We start from the raw sequence: 9,796 nt of genomic DNA, 5'->3' as shown, positions 1-9,796 counted from the left end.
AGTATGTGGTCTATTTTAGAAAATGACCCATGTGCAGCTGAGAAAAAGGGTATTCAGCTGTGTTTGGGTGGAACATAGTTTCTTTCCATGAAGTACATTTATTTGAAACTCTGGTACAGTTCTGTTATTTTTTTGATCAGTTTTTGTCTGGTTGATCTAACTTTTTTGGATAAGAGTGTTAAGTTCTCCTGTTAAGTTTGTGGCATTGGATATTAGATTTTTCATGTGTACTATGATTTGCTTTATACAGTTGGCTTCTCCCATGTTTGGTGCAAACATACTCATGAGTGTTGCCTCTTCCTCTTGAATTTTTCCCGTAACCAGTATATAGTGGTCTTCTTTGTTTCACTTGATCATTGTTGGTTTGAATTTGATACTGTCTGAGAATAGGATTGCTACTCCTGCTTTTTTGTGAGTTGCTGGGGCATGTAGTATTCTGTTCCATCCTTTCACTTTCAGCCTATGAAGGTCTTTGTGAGCTAAATGTTTCTTGTGTACAGCATATTGTTGGATTTTGTTACCTAATCCACTGTGCCAGTCTATTTCTCTTAATTGGTGAATACAGTTCATTTACATTGATGGTTACAATTGAGATGTATTGAATTATGATTGACTTGTTATTTACCTGTTGTCATTTACTCTTTTTCTCTTGTGTTTATTTGCTTGCCCTATATGTTTGGTTGCTTCTGATCTCATTTGTTTTGTTCTGATCATTTTGGTTCCTTTCTACAGTATCTTTCAGTAGCCTGTGTAGAGTGGCTTTGTCATCATGAAATTCTTTTCATTTTCATGAAAGTATTTCACTTCTCCATCAAACTTGAAAGAGAGATTTACAGGGTATAGAAGTTAGGGCTGAAATTTGTTTTCGTAGAGTTCTTCAAGTACTCTGTTTCATGCTCTTCTTGCCTTCAAGGTTTGTGAAGAGAAGTCTGCTGTAACTCTGATGGGTTTTCCTTTGAATATGATCTGCTTCTTTTCTCTAGTGGCTTTCAATATATTATTCTTGTGTTGAATTTCTGAGATCTTGACTATTATATGTCTCATTGTGTTTTTATTTAAAAAAAAAAGCATTTATTTATTTATTTAGTGTGTGACCAGCTCAGCCCACCAGGGGGCGGGTGGGCTGGCATGTAGTGTTGGGGGATTGAACCGAGGTCCCTGTGCTTTGCTTGGCTTAGCTTTTTCTAAGTAGGTGCTTTAGACCACTGAGCCATCTCACCAGCCCCTCATTGTGTTTTTAAATTGTTTGAGTTTACTTGTCATTGTGTATGCTTCAGTTACCTGAGTATGAGATTCTTTCCTCATATTTGGGAAGTTTTGTACTGTCACTTTTGCCCATATTTTTTTAATGTCATTTGTATTGACTCCTTCTTTCTAACTGATGTCTATTAGTCTCATATTGTTCATCCTTTATTTTTCATCTGGAAAATTGTAATTTTTACTTAAAATTGTATTTTTTATTTTTAATTTGCAATTTCTTAGTCCAGAGATAGCTATTGGTTTATTCTTTCAGAGTTTAAATTATTATTTTTTTTCAAAGCAAATTGGTAGGACATTTTCAATAATTAACACAATGCATTCTCTCTTCCTAGTGGTTGATTGTTGTACAAATGCAGACTTGATAACCTATTTACTAACAACATTAGAACAAATCCCTCTATTCATTAAGAGAATGTAACTGCTTATCTCTCCTAACTAGTTTTAATACACAGATAAAAAAATGGACATTCATTTGTATACTTTTTTTTTTTGGTTAAGTTCCATCATTTAAATTTTATAGGTGTGTAAACTCAGCCAAATTTTCTAGAAGAATTCAGTATTCTGTAGTAGAATTGGGTCTTCCACTTCACTGCCCATATCAGAAATTGTTGACCTGAATCCCCTACTGCTCAATATAACACCACGGCTTTACTTCTTATATTTCGTTTTTATACTTTTCTGCTGGATCGTTAAGACAAAGGTAAAGCAGGACCTATGCAACAAGAGTTGTAGCTCTTAGGTCTGATAAAGACAGCTTAGACTGGTCAACCATTATGGAAATCAGTGTGCAGACTCCTTGGAAAAGTTGGACTGGAAATCCTATTTCAAGCAGCTATTTCTCTACTAGGAATTTTCCCGGATGGTAGGAAAACATCTTATAATAGAGATATATGTGTGCCTATGTTTATAGCCTCACAATTGTGATAGCCAAATCTTGGAAACAACCAAGATCCCCATCACCTGAAGAATGGTTGAAAAATATGTGGCTTTTTATACAATGGAGTATTACTCAGCTATAAACAATGATAAACTTGAATCCTTTATATTGAAGTGGATGCCACTTGAACTTATACTCATAAGTGAAATAAACCAGACACACATGTGTAAATATCATATAGTTTCCCTAGTGTAAGATCTTAAAAGAAGAAATACAAATAAAAAAATATAATACAAGTAAAAGGAACGCAAGAACTCAAGGTCAAACTAATCAAAAAGGGAAAAGAAAAGAACTAGGAAACATGACAATGTCAAGCCATACAGTTATATGTAGAAGATAGGCAAAGCAGTGATCCTGAGAATCTGCAGAAGACTTTTGAATCTAGCAGTTAATTGGAAAGATTCTCACCATTACGAACTATATATACTGATACCTGTGAACTAAGCAACTGCACTGAAGATGGAAATCTGTAATAGTAGTTTCATGCTTGGAGTGCATGTCATTCTCATCTTCTGAATACAGGTTCCTTGTCATGACATGCCAGGTGCTGCTATGCTGTCCCTCGCGTAGATGATTGTTCAAAACAAGGTGTAGATTAAAGAAGGCAAGGGACAGGAAAAGGAATATTGTGCAACTCTCCTGCTTCAAGGCTGTATATGGTTATATTTTGGGATTTATGTGTAAACATAAGAAGCATATAATTTTTGTGCCTATTTTTAAAATATATTGTAGTTTTGAAAAGTTTTTTCATCACATTCTTTAGGGACTTAAAGTTCAACATATCAATACTTAATGAAAAATACCTGTTCCATGTTATGCCTAAGATGTTTTACAGTCAGAATTTTTCATCTTTGCATCATTTTGCAGGTGATGAATTATTTTTTCCTGCACCCTAGTTGTTTTTAAGCGATCCTTTTTTATCTTTTCACTAGCTTCACTAGTGTCTTCAAGATCTGAATCTCTGTCCTCACTTTCACTTAAACGGTTTTGCAAGCTTGTGATAAAAAAAATGTCTTCTTTAGAAGCAGCTATAAATTCTTTTACTGCAGTGTTTTTTTTTTCAGATTGGGTTTCCTCCCTATGTTTCTGTTGTTGATTCCTTACTTCAGTTGCTGTGAATTCCAAGAATTCTTTTCTTATTTCAGAAAATTCCGCTCTGAGTTTCTCTAAAAGTTTCTGCTGTTGCTTATTTACTATTGCCGCTAATTTGTACATTTGAGCTGAGTTAGTATAAAGAATTCCGCTTGAGTTCCTCTATGTCTTTCAACTCTGATTTTTTTTTACTATGGACGCTGTTCATTCATACATTTGAGCAAATCTAGTGTCCTCTGCACTTGTTCTAGGTGGGCATTGGTTTCCTCCATATGTTTCTCCATTTGATTCTTTATTGCAGATATTATTAATTTATGGATTTCTTTTTTCATTTCCAATCTGAATTCTTCTATACCTTTCTGCAGTTGTTTCTCTTTTCAGAAGCTGTTGATTCATTGATTTCTTTTGTGAGATTCCTAATTTCTTCCATGTTAGTGTCTTCTGCACTTGTTGTGGGTGGGCTTGGGTTCTGACATTGCATTTTGCTCCCTCTCCTTGTCATTTTGTGTAGCAGTGTCTTTTGATCTTTGTTGTAGTTTTTATGTGCAGTTATAAACTTAGCACCTACTGAAGTTCAGGTGCAGATCTACAAAGTTTGGATTTATCCAGTTGTGCCTGGCTTGGGTCTAGCTGTTGTGTTCAGCTCATTACTTCTGCTGCCAATGGGGGTGAACCTGTTGTGTCCTTCTGGCAAGATGTTCTGCTTCTGGACTAGCTGGTTGGTTCTGTTATCAACACTCTCTGCAGGGATTGCAGCTGCAGGGTTTCAACCCAGGCCTGTATGCCAGGGCTGAACTAAGTCTGGAGGGGACAAGCTGGCTTAGGGCGGTGTGGCAGCTCTCCCCCTCACTCACTGGACTGTGCAAGGACTGGATATGTAGGTTCCTGGAACGCGATAGAAATTCCTTCTTGGTGGGTGGGGTGGCGGGTTGCTATGGACTGTTATGGGCCATCCCCAGGGGTTGAAATTGTTTCTCACCCACTTTGCGCCTGGTCTGGGACCGGTAGGTTCCACTGGCACAGTGTAGCAGGAAGCTCTCCCACACACTCAACTGGCCTGGGCTAGGACTGGATCTGGAGGTTCCCAGAACGAGGCAGAAACTCCTACGTTGCTGGCGGGGTAACAGAGGTGCTGTGGAGTGGTGGGCAGTGTTCCAAGAGGGTAGAAAAGGGTCTCTCCAATGCAGCACCTGGGAAGGGAGCAGTAGACCCCACTGGTGCAGGGTTGCCAGAAGGTGTCCCATACACTCATCCACTCATCGGGCCTGGTCTAGGACAGGATCTGGGGGTTCCAGAACGTGGCAGACCAGCCTCCCATTTGCTGGGATTATAGGAGTGTGCCCCCACACCCAGTCTCAATCACCATCTCAGGTCCCCCCAGGGGCCTGGGAGGCATGCTGGGTGGGTACCATTTCTGATGTCATATTAATTATTACTGTACTCTCTTTAAATTAAATTGTTAAAATAAATGAAATAATTGGGAAGGAAAGACAAGAAGAAATATTTAATTTTTCTTGAAAGCATGTGGCAATATTTAATCATATGTCCCAACTTGCATAACTATATCTGACTATATGAGGAACAGAATTGATGATAAAAATAGAAAATATATCGATTATTGTAAATCAGCTATTCTTATTTTGAAAATTTGTAATGTATGTATTTCTGTATTTTACCCTGTTTCTGTCTTTCTTTTTTATTTTCTTGCTCTTGTTTTACTCTTCCAAATAAAAGAAAATTATAATAACAAAAACAAAGACAATAATGAAGTATTTAAATATGATTTCTGAAAAAATATTTCATATATTTATCCAATCAGTTGTCAACATTAACAGGAGTCATTTCCTCATGTAAATGTAAGTTTCCCTCTGGTTTTCTTTTCCTCCTACCAGGAAGATTTCCTTCATGCTTGCAGGAGTTTTTGTTTTGTTTTTTGGTACTGAAGAACTTTATGCTTTCTTATTGCACAAGTCTGCCAGTAATGAATTATTTTAGCCTTTGTGTACTTGACATCTTTATTTTGTTGTCAGCTTTCAGAGATATTTTCACTGGTGCAGAAGTCTAGGTCGACCTTTGTCACCTTTCAGTACTTTAAAGATTTTGCTTCACTATTTTCTCACCTGTATTATGTTGTGCCAAATAAATAAATAAATATATAAATAAATAAAGGCTGATATGTCCTTTACCTTCGCTTCCTTGCCCACAAGGAACTCTTTCCTTGTGGTTATTTTAGAAATCTATATTATTTATTTCAGACTTGGATGGTTTGATTATGATGTACTTTTAGACTATTTCTTGAGTCATTGATCCTCTGGAACTCTTGAGTAGTTTCAATTTAAATTGGAACATCTTTAGTTATTTTACCTAGTATTCCTTTTAGCCACAAACCAGGCTTCTTCAGAGACTCCAATTGCTTGAGTTCTACAAGCCTCTTTCTATAGTAGGTCAACACAAGCGATAGTAGGTCAACACAGGAGCTCACCGTGGCTCCTGCAGATCCTTGTGGGAGCATTCTGAGCATGTAGTTTCAGGTACCTGCAGAAGTCGCCCTGGGTAATAATGGATGGTCTAGGCTCAGCTGAGATCCCTTAAGGGAAAGGGTTTCAGGGCAGAGTTTACCAGATTCTCACAGTAGTCCTCCAAGTGAACATTGTTGAATGGGCACAGTTGAGATCAGGCAATCATGAGACAAGGTCAGTGCAAGGCCCACAAGGAACCCTGGAAGTCTTCTGGGTAAAGACAGGAAGCCAGGACTCAGAGAATCTCCAGAAGTGGTGATGATGGGTAGTGCTAGGGCTACCAGGTCTCCTTGGCAGTGTTCAGGGTGAGGACAGATGGCCAGGACTCAAACGACTCAAGATATATCACAACAGGAATAAATTACCTATGATGAATGTTATTATGTATATATAAATTATACCAATAAATATAAATAGCAACAGAAGTAAAGAAATTATCCATTAATTCTTATTAATTGTGCACATTAACTGGCTTCACATTGATTTTTAAATATAGGCATATACCATGTTTTCACAATATCCACCATCCTTACACTGTTTTCTACTGTTTTTCTTTCCTTCCTTGATACACTTCCCCTCACATAATAAGGCTTCTTCTACTTCTTGGTCAAATTTTTGTTTCTTTCCAGATAAGGGGCATTTCACATTTGGTTTTCTGTGTCTAGCATAGTTTCCTTAACATGATGTAATTCATCTGCACTCATTTTCCTGTATATGGCATGATTTTGTTCTAATTCTGGCTGAATAATACTCCACTGCGTACTTATCATGCATTTTCAAAAGTTCATCCATTGGTGAGCACCTAAGCTAATTTTATTATTTGGTAATTATGAATAGTGTTGGAAGAAATGTAAGTGTGCAGGTATTTCTTTTCAATTCTCACTTTATATCCTTTGGATATATACTAGGGAGTGTTATAGTTGAATCACAGGATCATATTGTTAGATTTTTTTTTTATTTTAACATTTTAGTGTGTGTGTGTGTGTGTGTGTGTGTGTGTGTGTGTGTATGTATGTATGTATGTGTGTATGTGTGTGGCCAGCTCAGCCCACCAGGGGGCGCGGCTGGCTGGCATGTGGTACTGGAGGATTGAACTGCGGTCCCTGTGCTTTTGCCAAGCTTGTTCCAAGTAGGTGCTTTAGACCACTGAGCCATCTCTCCAGCCCCCATATTGTTAGATTTTTATTAAACTTCAATACTGACTTCCATCTTGGTTATACCAACATACAGCCCAACCTACAATTTATGAGGGTTCTTTTATTCCCATAATTTTTGTAATTATTATTACTATTTTATATAGTTATTTGAGCTATGATGAGAGAATGTTAATGAGGTATTGATTTGCACTTCTCTGATCATTGAAATCATTGAGCACTTTTTTCAGGAAATAAGAGCAAGAAGTTATAAATGGGATTATGTCAAATTAAAAAGCAAAAAGCAGCAGAGCTGGGCCCCAGAAGGCATCCAAAAGGACACTGTGTCTGAGAACAGAATTCAAGAAAAGAAGCAGGCAGAGAAGGAAACATACAGAAGAAGCCACCCACGGAGCACTCAGTTTGGACAGAGCAGTTCCAGTGGGAGGTGTATGCAGGGCATGGCACAGGATTCAGAACTGTGATGAGGAGTACCCACCAACCTCATCCAGTAGGGCTGGGGAGAGTTGTATACCAGATCTACCAGGGTATTTCTTTAATCCTGAAAAGAACTGTGACTTCTGCTTCCTACCTGGTCATAACAATTATAACTCCATCGTGAAAGAGCATCTGGCAAAAGGGAAATGAGATCATACAACTACAGGTGCTAGAGGAAGAGGAAAAGAAGAAAAAGAGAAAACAGAATGGGATTTACTATATCTTCCTTTCTATGAAAAAGCCAACTAGGTTTGCTCAGTGTCTCCAGTTAATGCTGCTTAGCTAAAGAACTGCAGGTTAGCTGCATCGAGAGGAGGAAGGTTGAGATTCAGAGCTCCAGTGCCTCCACCCCAATGAGCAGCATGTTCAGCCTCATGTAGGTGGACACAAACAGTGACTTGCTCTTCACACTCAATGACATGGACAGGCTCAAAGTTTGGAAGCATCAGCCTGAGGAGCCTGTAGACACTTGCACTCCAGATGTGCATGCATAAGAATATCAACTTCACCAACTGCAAGGTGAATTCTGTGTGCTGAGCCTCAAGGGACCAATTGGATTTCCATATTTAGCTGTGCATCTTGGGATGTGCAGACACTCTAGTATGTGCCATTCTGATCCCAGCATCACTCTTCACCAGTAGTCAACCAGGTGTGGACGACCACAGCATGATTTGCAGTTTTTGGATCCCTGGTGCTTGGTTCTGTGCATGGTGTCTGAACATCGAGGACAAAACCTGTTTCATTAAGAGCTTGACTCCCAAGGTCCTGTTGACCTACATCCTGGCAGGTCACCAGCAGTGGAACAGGACAAACAGCCATGTCCTGGCCCAGCAGTTTGGTAAGATGACTCCTTTGCTATTCGATGGCTGCTGCTCTGGGGAGATCTTTGCCATTGACCTGCTTTCTCAAAGCCAGCACAAGGATTGAAAGACCACCTGCCTGTTGCATGACTCAGCAGTGAGGTCTTTGAGGATCCTCCAGGAAAAGCAATCTGTGTGGGCATCCGAAAGATCTGGATGTGGGAACTGCCTACTATGAAATGCATATGGGAGAACAAAGGCCACATTAATGAGCATGCCTTCCTGCCCTTGCATATGCATGAGGGGGGAGGGCTTCTGATGGTAGTGGGCCAGGACTACTATATGAGAATCTGGAGCTTTCACGATGCCTACTGGCTCAGAACACATCCTCTCCTCCCCACGCTGACATTCCCAGTGTGGCCTTTTCTTCCCAGCTGGAAGAGAGCAGGGGATCTGGGGCTGCTCCTGGCTGTGAGGCAGGACATGTACTGCTTCTCATATATCTGATTGTGCAGAGGACACCCCAGAGGAGTGTGGATCTGCCTGAGAAGAAAAAAAGGCTCATTTCCATTTGTAATGAAGGGATTTTATGTGATATCATGTGCATGTAGCTCTCCTTTCCCTGGGTGCTAGGATCAAGGTGGTAAGGATTTCACATGGAGAAACTAGTAAAGTTGTTACAGTTAAAGTTGGAGCTCAGAGAGCATCAATATCATTTTTATAAATGGTGCTTAATTCTTTCTCTTCTTTAATTCTCAGGAACAGTTCCCTAAACCCTCCCCTTTAAAAAAATGACTTTTTTGTGTGGACTAAAGATGGGCAAGAGGCCTGGGAGATGGCTCAGTGGAATAAGCGCTTCCCTGGCAAGTGCAAGGGCCTGATTTCAAACCCCAGTTCAGCCAAAAAAAAAAAAAGAAAGAAAAAGAAGAAGAAGGCTGGGATGGAGTGCTATTTGGGGGCCTGCCCAATAGCTCAGTTGTTTAAGCTATTGCTTAAGCAAAACCCTCAAGCACAAGCTTCTGTGGTTTGAACCAGATAGTCATGGCAACCAGAAATGTCCTAAAGGCATATTCAGGCCTAAAAAAATAAAAATAAAAAAAATAAAAGGCAAAAACTAAAAGCTGCTGCTTGCAGAAGCCCTGTGGATGAGCCTGTGAGGCCAGTGTCTGGATTCCAGGAAGACTTCCATCTTCCTTGCCAAAGTCAACTGGGCACAGGGCAACATGATTATCAGTCTGTGAGTAATTAGTTAACCCTGGAGTTTGTATTCATTAATGTGGCTCTCTGAAACTTCTTATCAGCTTCTCACACCAGAAACGTTTTCCTTTTGTTACTGCTCATGAACACAGAAGATAAAAAGAAGGATTTTTTTGACCATTTTATTTTTATTTTTATATTTTGGATGACCTTTTTTTTGTTTTGTTTTGTTTATTTGTTTGTTTTTTCTCAGAACTGGGTATTGAACTCAGGCCCTTATGTGTGCAGACAAGTGCTTATTCTACTGAGCCATCTCCCAGGCCCCTAGGATGACCATTTTAAAAAATATAAACCAAATAT

At 39.2% G+C, this 9,796-nt stretch overlaps 1 pseudogene; it reads left to right on the top strand.

Annotated features, from left to right (window-relative positions):
• Positions 1-5,972: 5,972 nt before the first annotated feature.
• Positions 5,973-8,746, top strand: LOC101574004 (annotated as a pseudogene).
• The last annotated feature ends 1,050 nt before the right edge of the window (positions 8,747-9,796 follow it).

Source organism: Octodon degus, unplaced genomic scaffold (assembly GCF_000260255.1).
Source record: "Octodon degus isolate 3935 unplaced genomic scaffold, OctDeg1.0 scaffold00371, whole genome shotgun sequence".
In the NCBI taxonomy this organism is placed as follows: domain Eukaryota; kingdom Metazoa; phylum Chordata; class Mammalia; order Rodentia; family Octodontidae; genus Octodon; species Octodon degus.
Note: the sequence above shows the minus strand (reverse complement) of the source record. Positions and strands in the feature narration are given on the sequence as shown.